Source organism: Anastrepha ludens, chromosome X, assembly GCF_028408465.1.
Source record: "Anastrepha ludens isolate Willacy chromosome X, idAnaLude1.1, whole genome shotgun sequence".
Lineage (NCBI taxonomy): Eukaryota > Metazoa > Arthropoda > Insecta > Diptera > Tephritidae > Anastrepha > Anastrepha ludens.
Window position 1 is genome coordinate 7,424,446 of NC_071503.1, and position 10,960 is coordinate 7,435,405.

The window sequence follows — 10,960 nt, forward strand, 5'->3', positions numbered from 1 at the left end:
CACTGCTTTCATTGTAAGCCGAAGCTGCAAACTCAACTAATGGGAAATTTGCCTGCCGATAGGCTTCGTGCACTACGACCCTTTCTAATATGTGGAGTAGATTTTTGTGGTCCCGTATATACTACATTAAAAATACGAGGTAGACCCCCAGTAAAAACACATATCGCAGTGTTCGTTTGTTTCACTTCAAAGGCAGTACATTTAGAACTAGTAACAGACTTGTCTTCTAATTGTTTTATTTTCGCCCTAAAAAGGTTCATTGGACGCCGAGGAATGCCGCGGAAAATATACAGCGACAACGCCACCAACTTCGTCGGCGCCGATCGCAAGCTTCGCGAGCTGAGGGATGCTTTCGAGGCCCAACAAACGGAAGTGCAGTTTATTTTAGTGCAAATAATGACTCTATATATACATAAGTACAGTAATCACATAATACAGCGTAAAATACATACATAATACATATTTACTTTAATTATATATATAGCCCGTTAGTTAAGTTTAGGCTAAGAAATCCTATAAAAACCTGAATTCAAAAATAAAGAGGTCACTTGTAAAGTTACACCATACGTGCTCGCAGTCTATTTTACTTCCGCGTAGTCAACAGGCAATTGTTATATTCGCGCATTCCCCCCAAAATAACTTATCTTAAAAACGCTTAAGATTTTTCAATGTCGGTATAATGAGAGCTCTCAAACAGAAGCGGTTGTGATGCGGTACGCAACTATGCCGCTGCGTACATAGTTGGGAGCGGGGTATAAGCAGATGCATCGTAATCAGAGTTGAAATTTGGAGCTAGAGTTGTATAGTATAACATATTTTATTTACAAAAATGTTATACATTGTAAGGTTTATCTTTTTCTTTATAAAAACGTGAGTTTCAAATGCAGGAATGAATACATTTGTTGTTATAAATGTACAATTTTTTTGGGTTTGTTTGTCACAAATTAACCCTGCTTTTACAACTGGCAATTCTGTCTTTACAATAATAAATACGTATTAATTGTTAAAAGCGCCGTTAATTGCACACTCCAGAGTAGGCGTTCTAGCAATAGTTATGACAATTAATTGTGTGTCGAATGTCGAACGTGAACATTGAATAACGTTGTGCAGCGACCGCGATTTGCGCGTTAGCTTAAAAATTAAATAAAATACAATTCCAATAATAAGTCAACGTCTTTTTCACTTTTATAGTCCTATTACGGAGCTGGATTATCAGAGTGGAAAATTCACCATCTTCTTTTCTCCTCAATTTTATTTCGTGAACTTATATTTTTTTGTCTAAAACATATAAAACAAATATTTAGAATTTTTCAGGCCTTATGATATGCGTATACTCATACCTTCCGATTTCTTCAGCGAGAAGTGCTGCTAGCAGCAATAATTCCTCCTCAGAACTTAAAGTGTCCATCGCGAAAATCGGGTTAATAAATACAAATTGTGTAAGAAGAATGCGTTTCAAATTGGTGCAGATTGCTGGCAATTTGATCTCGTCACTCTTCGCATGGAAACAAAGTCTGTACCGTGTTACATCGCACTGCACCTCTTCAATGACTTTGCATATATCCTTGCCACTTTACGCATGGGATTATACCGCCCGGTACCGTACCGCGCCAATTTTCGCAGGCCTTTAGTTAGAGATGCGTAAACAAAAGTTGAAGAAGCAATTAAATTAATTAAGATTTAAAAACTCACCATTGGGCTTAAGTTTATTCATGATCGATTCAGTAAATTAAACCATCTATTTATAAAATGGTTGGCTAATTATTTTACATTGACACTATTGAAGAAGTGATACGTAGCGTAAATGCAAACCATATCAGTAGACTGTACAAAACTCCTTGATGAGGTTGCTGCCCTTACAGGAAAATCAAAATCGACGAAAGCTGAAAGGCAATGTTCCATTGCAATTAATAAATATTTAGATATTGCTTTTTAATAAATATTTAGATATATGTTCTTTAATGTACTTAACATACATATATTTTGATGGGTTGTTTGATTTGTGTGTTTCGTAAAATATTGCAACTGTAATCTAAAACAGAATAATACGGTGAAGATAAGAATGATAGAAACAATATTGCACCCATCAGAGAGTGAGTGACGTCACATTAGCTGAGTTGTGCAGTGTTGCCAACCATTTCCTTTTCGCTATAAATTTAGTGCTTTTTTATACCCATAATGCGAAAATTTTTAAGTTTGGTGTTTGTTTCTTTTCTTTAAAAACACACATTTTAAAGAAAATTTGTCACGCATACAAAGTTCTCTAAGTAATTCAATAAAAATTCGGTATTTTATTTTCGTTAAATGGTCATTTTAGTGCGTTTTTATATCCAAAGCTAGGCAACACTGCAGTAACGAGAGAGAGATTTGACAGATGAAAGGAGAAGAACACAAACAATAATCGCAATCGCGGGCAATGCGACTAGATGGTAAAGTAAAGCTAAATAAGACTGAGTGAATTATTGAACTAATTAAAAAAAATGTATATTTTACAAAATTATAAACGTTACATTTTAATTAGAACAGGCTAGAAAAATGTCACGAAGAAAGACTAAAACTCCGAGACTAAATAACAAAAAAATGCTAATCAAGTTACGAAAATGGTAATCTGGCCATACTGGTGCTAATACGACGTCACTCATTGTCAAATTCGCTGAGAGCAAAGTACCAGTACTACGATAGGCGCCATCTCATTATTCTTTCCATATTGGGTTAAGAGGAGAAAGAGAGGAGAAAAGAAATGGCTGCCACTGAAAACACTCTCTTTTCCAAAGTTTACTCGGGACGGATTGTGCCAAAGGAAGCAGTCAATGTGTAAGCCTAATATTATAACAAAATAATTATTATAGAACCTGCAAATGGCTTTAGAAGGATATATAATATACAATACGCCCATTTGTTCAAAAATAACTGAAATAAAAAGTGTAAAAATATGCATATGAATTTCCATAAACTTTTATTTAATGGTTGTAATGTTAGTTAAATTTAGCAGCAACAAGTCATTCTTATGTTCTCTTTGCCAAAGATTGTTTGGACAATTACTTCTTCATTTTCACTGGTGTCATTGTTCATGCTGAGTCGCACATTAAGCAAAACTGCACATCGTTAAATATTCTATCAGCGAATCCAGGCTCGTTGCTTAGAAAGACATCGCCATGTGGATTTTATAACACCAAAAAGCCGTTCGACACAACTCGAACTTTACATAAATTCTCATTATATAAAAATTACAAAACACCTCCTCTTTGACTTAATAGTTACACGAGTCTCCTGCAATTTATTGGTAATTTAATTTGAATAAAATTTTACTATTTACATAATTTAAATGTTGTCAAATATATTCATCGACTAAAAAATTTATTGGATCACCTATTATGCCTGATTAGTCTTCATTCAACGGCTGGAGCACATAAAAGCAATCAACAGATTCTCATTCTAAACATCACTTCGGTTTGCTGTTGCTGCATTTCACCTCTTGTCAGCAGTTAATTCCTACCGTGAATTCTTTCGTTTTTATATAAATGCTGATTTTTTAGCTATCGTCTTTTTAAACAGTTGGTTTAAACAGATGACGCACGTTTCGTGTTTTGTTTCATTGTCAAACATCTTCAGTTTTATCTATAATTTAACCATGAATCGTCTTACAAACGAACAACGCTTGCAAATCATTGAATTTTATTATAAAAATGCGTGTTCTGTTAAGAAAATTTAAAGTCGAAAAATTGTGTTCAGCGACGAAGCTTATTTTGGGATCAATGAGCAGAATTGTCGATTTTGGAGTGAAGATCAGCCAGAAGAATTGCAAGAGCTACCAATGTATCCATAAATGGTGCGGTTTATGGGCTGGAGGTATCATTGGACCGTACTTCTTCAAAGATGCTGCGAATCGTAACGTAACTGTGAATGGTGAGCGCTACCGTGAAATGATATCCAACTTTTTTTTGCCCAAAATGCAAGAGCTTGACCTGCATGACATGTGGTTTCAGCAAGACGGTGCGTAACAATGGACTTGTTGAGAAACATTGCAAAGAGTATGCCAAAATTGGACTAAGCGGATGGACCATTTGAAGCGCAGTCGCGGTCAATATTTGCATGAAATAGTCTTCAAACAGTAAATTATGTGGACTGTACTATCGTTTGAAAAAAAAAATTTCATGCATTTTTCTGAATTTTACGTGTGTTTTTTTGAAAAACTTTCCTATAGCTCTTAAAAAATCACCCTTTAGCTTTTCCAAGCACAAAATAAATCTCGCCACTGTTAACGATCGAATTCACCGCTCATTGGAAATATATGTGTTTCATAATATTACATCGTTTTTTAGCAGCCATGTTTTTTGATGAAAGCATGCGTAAGTATTGCAACATTAAGCGCAACATTTGGCAAGCAAAAGCGATCAAATAATCGGAATCAAGTTTTTTGATTTGCAATCACTAATTGCAATTTTTGTCCATTGCTATGAAATGTCTCTTTCAATTATTTTTACAAGCATTTCTGCCAACATATGGTTTGGTTTTTTCTTTCACATGCGCACTCAAGCATATTTAGTACTTTGAATTGATGAATTTTTTCACAAATATTAGTGGATGAGATACTGTAAATGGAAAAATGTTTGAATAATTTTTACTTGGCTCTGGTCCATTGATTATTTTTAAATATAAACGTGAGAAGTTTACTACAACAATAATAATTTTGCTGCAAAAATGAAAATGTCTGAAACTTACACACAGTTCAACTTTAACTTCGATTAACTTTTAAAGGAGTCAATTTATCGAAAAAATCTATGAGATCTTTTTTGTAGAGAGTTAAGATGGCCATCAGAATATGCGTTTTTCATAGCTGTAAATTAGCATACTAGAGAAAAAAAAAGTTTATTCCAAAAAGTAGCAAAATCCCATGTTATTTATATGGGAAATATATCGTGTTTGGGGCAAGGTTTATTCTGAATATTAAGAGCTGATTTTGATCTGATAATTTTTCTTAGACGGAAAAGTAAACGTTTAGGGGGCGTCGCCAGAAAAATAATCAAATTGGTAAATAACGGACACCCTAATGTTCAGGCGTTTCCCGCAACGGCTACGGTACTAGTCAAGGACGCTACGGGTACCTACAAGGGGTGCCAAACCCTACTAGATTCCTGGTGTCAATTGAACTTCGCACATAGGATGTCAGCCAAATGCCGAGATGGACGCGTCCAACTGGAACTTTCCAGCTTATACAAATTAGCAGACGAAACTTTTTCAAGCCCCAGCGCTTTGACCTATTATTAGGAACAGAGGGCTTCTTTTCCACTTTTGCTGTTGGCCAAATTCGAGTGGGTTCTAATCTACCTACGCTTCAGAAGACGTTTTTGGGTTGGGTCGTCTCAGATAGGGTTATTGGTGAGTGTAACGTGATGCCAGCATCTTGCCTGCTGTCAGATTAAATCTCCATCGACGAGAATTTGCAACTCCTATGGCAAGTGGAAGCCATCCACATGCCGCCAAAACCGACTCAGCCAGACCATCGAATTTGTTAAGAGCATTTCACAAAAATAACTTGTCAAGCTCGAACTGGTTGTATTATTGTAAGTCTGCCATTTAAAGACAACCCAATTTGTTTTGGAGATTCCTTCGACATCGCTCGTCGGCAATTCCGGCGCTTGAGGGACGCCTTCTACATTCGCCTGAAATTCGACCGCAGTTCATTGCCTTCATGGAGGAGGATGAAGGTCTTGGCCACACGTCAATACCAGCACTACCTAACTTGCAAGAGCCATACTACGACATGCCACATCATTGCGTGCTTAAACCTAGCAGCACATCAACGAAACTACGAGTAGTGTTTGATTCTTTGTGCCGTACCTTAATGTAAACATCATTCAACGACGATTTGCTAGTGGGACCCACAATCCAAAAAGATTCATACATGCTACTACTACGTTTTCGCCTATACCGTTTCGCCATCACCGCAGATATCACTAAAATGTATAAGAAAGTAATCGCCAAAAATAATTTTCGACAATTTCAATATAAGCTTTAGCGAGCCTCCCCAGATTCAGATCTGCGCACGTAAACGCTGAAGACTGTGACATACGGAACAGCCGGTACGTAGCCTACACTATGGGTTGGCACTTCCGGAATAAAATCATCCTTTTATGTCGACGACATGTTACGTGGTGTCGACGATGTGTGCACACACTCAAGCATGACGTGAACAGTTTCCAATATCCACACTCAAATCACCCAGACTCTATGGAAGGTCCGTTAACAAAGGAGTTTCATATCAGCCACAATCTCATGACTACTGCATTAGGAGTATCATTGCAGCGACGTAATTTCCTTCGCCTTTAACCCAAAACAACAGTACGATTCGGTTACAAAGCGAACAATATTGACTATTGCCTCATCGTTGTTTGATAAACTTGGCTTGTTGTCACCGCTGGTAGTCACTAACAAGATTATACTCCAAGAGCTATGGTTATTGACGCCCAATCGGGACGATTCTAACCAGTTGCTTACATCAGTCAAGAGTCGCTTTCCACGTTTGAGCTTTTTGATAAGCATCTTCATACCTCTCTCTATGCAAAAATAAAGGAAGTTTTTACTGACCAACTTCTAAGCAGTTATTTTTGGACCGATTCGCAGCTAGTGCTGCAGTGGCTTCAACTGAATTCAATAACGCTTTCAGCATTTGTGGGAAACGGAGTATCCGATATACAACAACTGACTGTAGGTGGAAACTGGAGACATGTAGCAACGCGCGAGAATCTGGTGGACCTTTTATCTCGAAGCTGCCCTACTGTAGAATTTAAGAAGTCGAATTCGTTTTCCGGTCCGTTCTTTCTGCGCAAGGATCAGACTAAATGAGCAAACCGAAAAACATCAAGTGACCTTGGCGGAGACGTATTAATTCGGAAAAGCTCATTATAATGATGGAGACAAACTGTATTCTCGACATCGGCAATGGCATTAGTTCGTACTATCATTGCTTAAGCCTAGTCGCCTGATTATTCCGATTATGTGACTCGTGCCAAAAGAACACAGCGTTCACTACTGCTTCACCATCTCCTGACGATTTGCGATGCGCTTTACATTGCTTAATATGGATCCTTCAACAGCACTTCCGTTAACTTTTTGTTGCTAAAGAAAAACCCGTATTTAAAAAGTAATTTGAAATTTTGTTGCTGTATTTATTGACAATTTGACAGGACCCATTAGGGTTGGTGATCAGCCGAACTATTCCGAGTTATCTGACAGCCAAAAACTCCCATTGCTTATGCCCAGCCTCCCACAATTCGTGGTGGCATATGTGCGCCTTCTGCATCTTCGCAATTACCATGCAGGTCCAAAGGCCTTAGTCGCCTTACATATTGGATTGTCAACGCCAGAGATTCAACACGTCGCATCGGTCGTTCATATGTGTATCGCGTTCGACACAAGCCCATACTGCTGCAGAACGGTATGGGACCTTTACCAAAAGAACGTCCCCAACCGGCACTACGAAAGCGTTCCTCAACGCTCTAAAATGTATGAGTAGCCTGCGAAAGATCCCATACCACATTTTCTGTGACAATGCCACGAACTTTGTAGCAGCATCCAACCATTTGCAAGAGTTCAGGAAAATTTTGTTCAAGCACGAAACCTAGACTGAAATCAAAAAGTTTTCCAGAGCACCCCATCGAGACGGCCTCTGCGAAGCAGCAGTTAAAAGCGCAAAGAGACTGCTGCATCGCACATTCGCCAATGCAAGATTAACGCTTGACGAACTGCACACTTTAGCCGAGGATAGAGGCCATACTAAACTCGCACTCCCTCTCATCGTTATCATCGGATCCTAACGACTTCGAAGAACTCACTGCTGAACAGTTTTTGGTCGGGAAATACCTCGAATTTAGATCGGTACAATACGACTTCGACTATCAAGCAACGCTTTTGGAGCCGCTGGTCTGCAGACTATGTCAATGAACTACGCTCACGGGTCAAGTGGACGACACCTTCACCCAACCTCGCAGAAGGTACGCTAGGCAATAACCTCCCACCGCAACGTTGGGAGCTTGGTCACGCTGAGTCCACCGTACGCGGACGAGGTGGTCTTATGTGGTGTATAGAAAGTTCCCTGTCTGCCAGTTCATTGAGTTGAATCGCACGTTATGCCTTTAATAGTTACTCAAAAAACATACATGCATCAAATAGACACTCATTCTGAACAACTGAACACCAACTGATTGTAAACTTGCATACACGCAGACATGATTAATCTTACTCATTATTGCACTCTTAATTCTTTTTTGCTCTTATAAATCTTTCATCTCCCATAATTTGCATGGATTTCAATAAACCTTGGTTACTGGTGGATACATACCTATTCTTATTGTATTGGGTGGCAGATATATTTACACCTCCAATTCTCTCGGATGTACCCCTCCATTATTCTCCGATCTCTTCGATCGTATGCTCATTTCACGGCGGAGTTAACACGGAGTTCCAAATATACGCATTATGGCGTTCACCGGGAAATCTCGCATAAACATTTAAAAATTTAAGATTTGGGTCACACCTGTATGAAAATCCGGTATTAGTGTATACATTAAATTGCAAATTTAACAACTTACCATTTGTACGTCTATTGAATGATATTGAATTTCAATGTGTGCAATCAATTGCACTGATAACACCATTAAAAGTTGCCGCGCAGATGAAATTAAATTGCGAGCAGCCTGCGCTCAACACAGTATCGTTTATAGCGTCCGTTACTTTGTGTATTGAACGGCTTATGGAAGATTGGCTCATTTCAAGCTGTCGTTGCTCTCCCACTGGTCTTCGATAACAGAATGTTGCATAAAAACGAAGCGCCCCGAGCACCTGTATTAATGCGTATATTTTTAATTACTATTGTATAGCACTATAGTACTTCCTTACGTGGATTTCAACCAATAATGCTGAAATATATTTCTGCTCAATACGGTACCTAATTCTGTTTAAAATTGTGCGCATATCATCCGGAGTCAGGCGGTATAACCCTTCAAATTGGTCTACGTCCGAAACAAATGGACAGTTCACATATCGCAGAGAAAACCTTGCCCATAAAGTCGGCCCTTTCATCAATCAAGCTTCTAGTATTATAAAAATTATTTCTTCTAAATGTTGCTCGTTGCGTCGGATACTGTCTTGGAATCTAGCTTCCGTACTCCGTGACACTCGCTGGAGAAATGATGATCGTGTTGAGATGTTCGCTGCAATTGCTCTAAAGACTTTGCTTTAGAGGTACCCCCACAGGAAAAATCCATGGTGGTAAAATTGAACGACCTGGGTGGCCAGGATATGTCATCGACACGGCCTATTAGTTTGTTAGGGAAGAAATTACTCGGTATTGCCACGGTCTCTCTGCCCGTGAGCGGCGTGGCGCCATCTTGCTAAAACCATGTGTGTGTACTGAAGGAAAGACGTTCTGTCATTATTGGCAGAAAATAATTTTTCAGGATGCGCCGATAGGAAACACTGCCCACAGAAATTACTTGTCCTCGAAAAAAAATGGTATAATTATTCTACTGCTTGGCAATGCACGCCAAAATGTCACTTTGAGACTGTGAAGTAACTGTTGATGTTTTGGCAATGGGCTCAGCATTTTAGGTGACTAATAAATGCAATTTTGTTTATTTACACTTCCAAATAGTTCATTTATCTATAATTAACATTATTCACCATTGTTTTTAGGTTATTTCAATAAAAATTATAATTTTTGTAAGTTTTTTTGTTAATGACTTCGAAATGTACTGTTTGGCAACACTGTGTGGTGAGAGAGCAATCAGCTGAAAAGGTTTTACGGAACAATCCTAAATTTTTGATTTACCCACTTACACGATCTACAATACAAAGGAACGGAACTGTGGTGATTTTTTATCTTCTCTGCTGCAGATGCAAAAGAAACCTCGATAGCGTATAACATTCATACACCCATGTGAGAAGAACCTGAGAGCATGCCACACATACCACTGGTATGACGACACAGAGATATTAGAAGACAAGCCTAAAGCATGAAGCTGACTGCAAGTATGGTGGCCCCAGACGTGGGTGAATAGTATTGGTCTATATAATGGACACCGTTCTGGGCCTTCCCGAAGTAATGCAAAGTAGTTCCGGGAAGGGAGTCTCCCCAGAAGAGGAGGAGGGATTGTTTTAGTGGCTACACGGTCGCTGTACGGGTGAAAGCATTTTGAACCCTCCTCACCCACCACAAAAAAATAAGACAAAGCACCATAAGAATCCACAACGGAAGGTATATGCGAAGGTTTTACCCATGTGGCAAAGAACGATTACGCTACCTGGGACACATTAAGAAAATAAGTGCTTAAAAAAGATACAGCCGATTTCAAGAACTTGCGCGCGCGCCACGATCCACGAAACATCTGTTTAATACTCAGGAATTCAGCGATCCACATGAAAAATGCACCATTGACAACAGTTTGGAAGAAGTTGAAGAAGAAGATACGATAATTTAATGGGGAAAGAAAAACGAAGAAATTGGTTTCCTCAGCATAGGCCAGCTTATAAATAATTCGAGAGAGATTCTTGGTAGTGGCAACTGTTCAATGAACCCAAATCTCAGAGAAAATATCGGAAAAGAAAAACATCACACAAAAGATACAAAATGCAGACGAGTCCAACTCTGAGACGGATTGCAGAGCAAACCACAACGCTTACCCATGAGCGAATTCCAGGTTAAGTATTTATTGTTATTTATTTATTTATTTACTTCAGTCTACAGAAAATGTTCTTACAGACTAATTCACATAATTAAATATGGTAAACAGATCAAGCTTAAATTTTATCAAATTATCATTAAAGTCAATGTTGTTACAATAATTGTTACACAATCGCGCAGATTGCACAAGAGGTTCATAACTGATTAATTCTTAAACTATAAAAAGAAATATGGTTTTGAAATTAGCTTAATAACTCCTTACAATCGATATTACCATTA

General features: G+C 38.4%; 1 long non-coding RNA gene across 2 annotated transcripts; it reads right to left on the reverse strand.

Moving 5' to 3' along the window:
• Positions 1 to 847: 847 nt before the first annotated feature.
• LOC128869307 (uncharacterized) lies at positions 848 to 10,192 on the reverse strand. Of its 2 annotated transcripts, XR_008455259.1 has the most exons (6): positions 8,899 to 10,192; positions 8,592 to 8,841; positions 8,342 to 8,536; positions 1,693 to 1,883; positions 1,341 to 1,625; positions 848 to 1,278 (listed from the first exon to the last, which is right to left on the reverse strand). It is a non-coding gene; the product is annotated as an uncharacterized LOC128869307 (long non-coding RNA). The 2 variants fall into 2 exon arrangements; XR_008455258.1 differs by having other exon boundaries at positions 8,592 to 10,192.
• Positions 10,193 to 10,960: the final 768 nt, after the last annotated feature.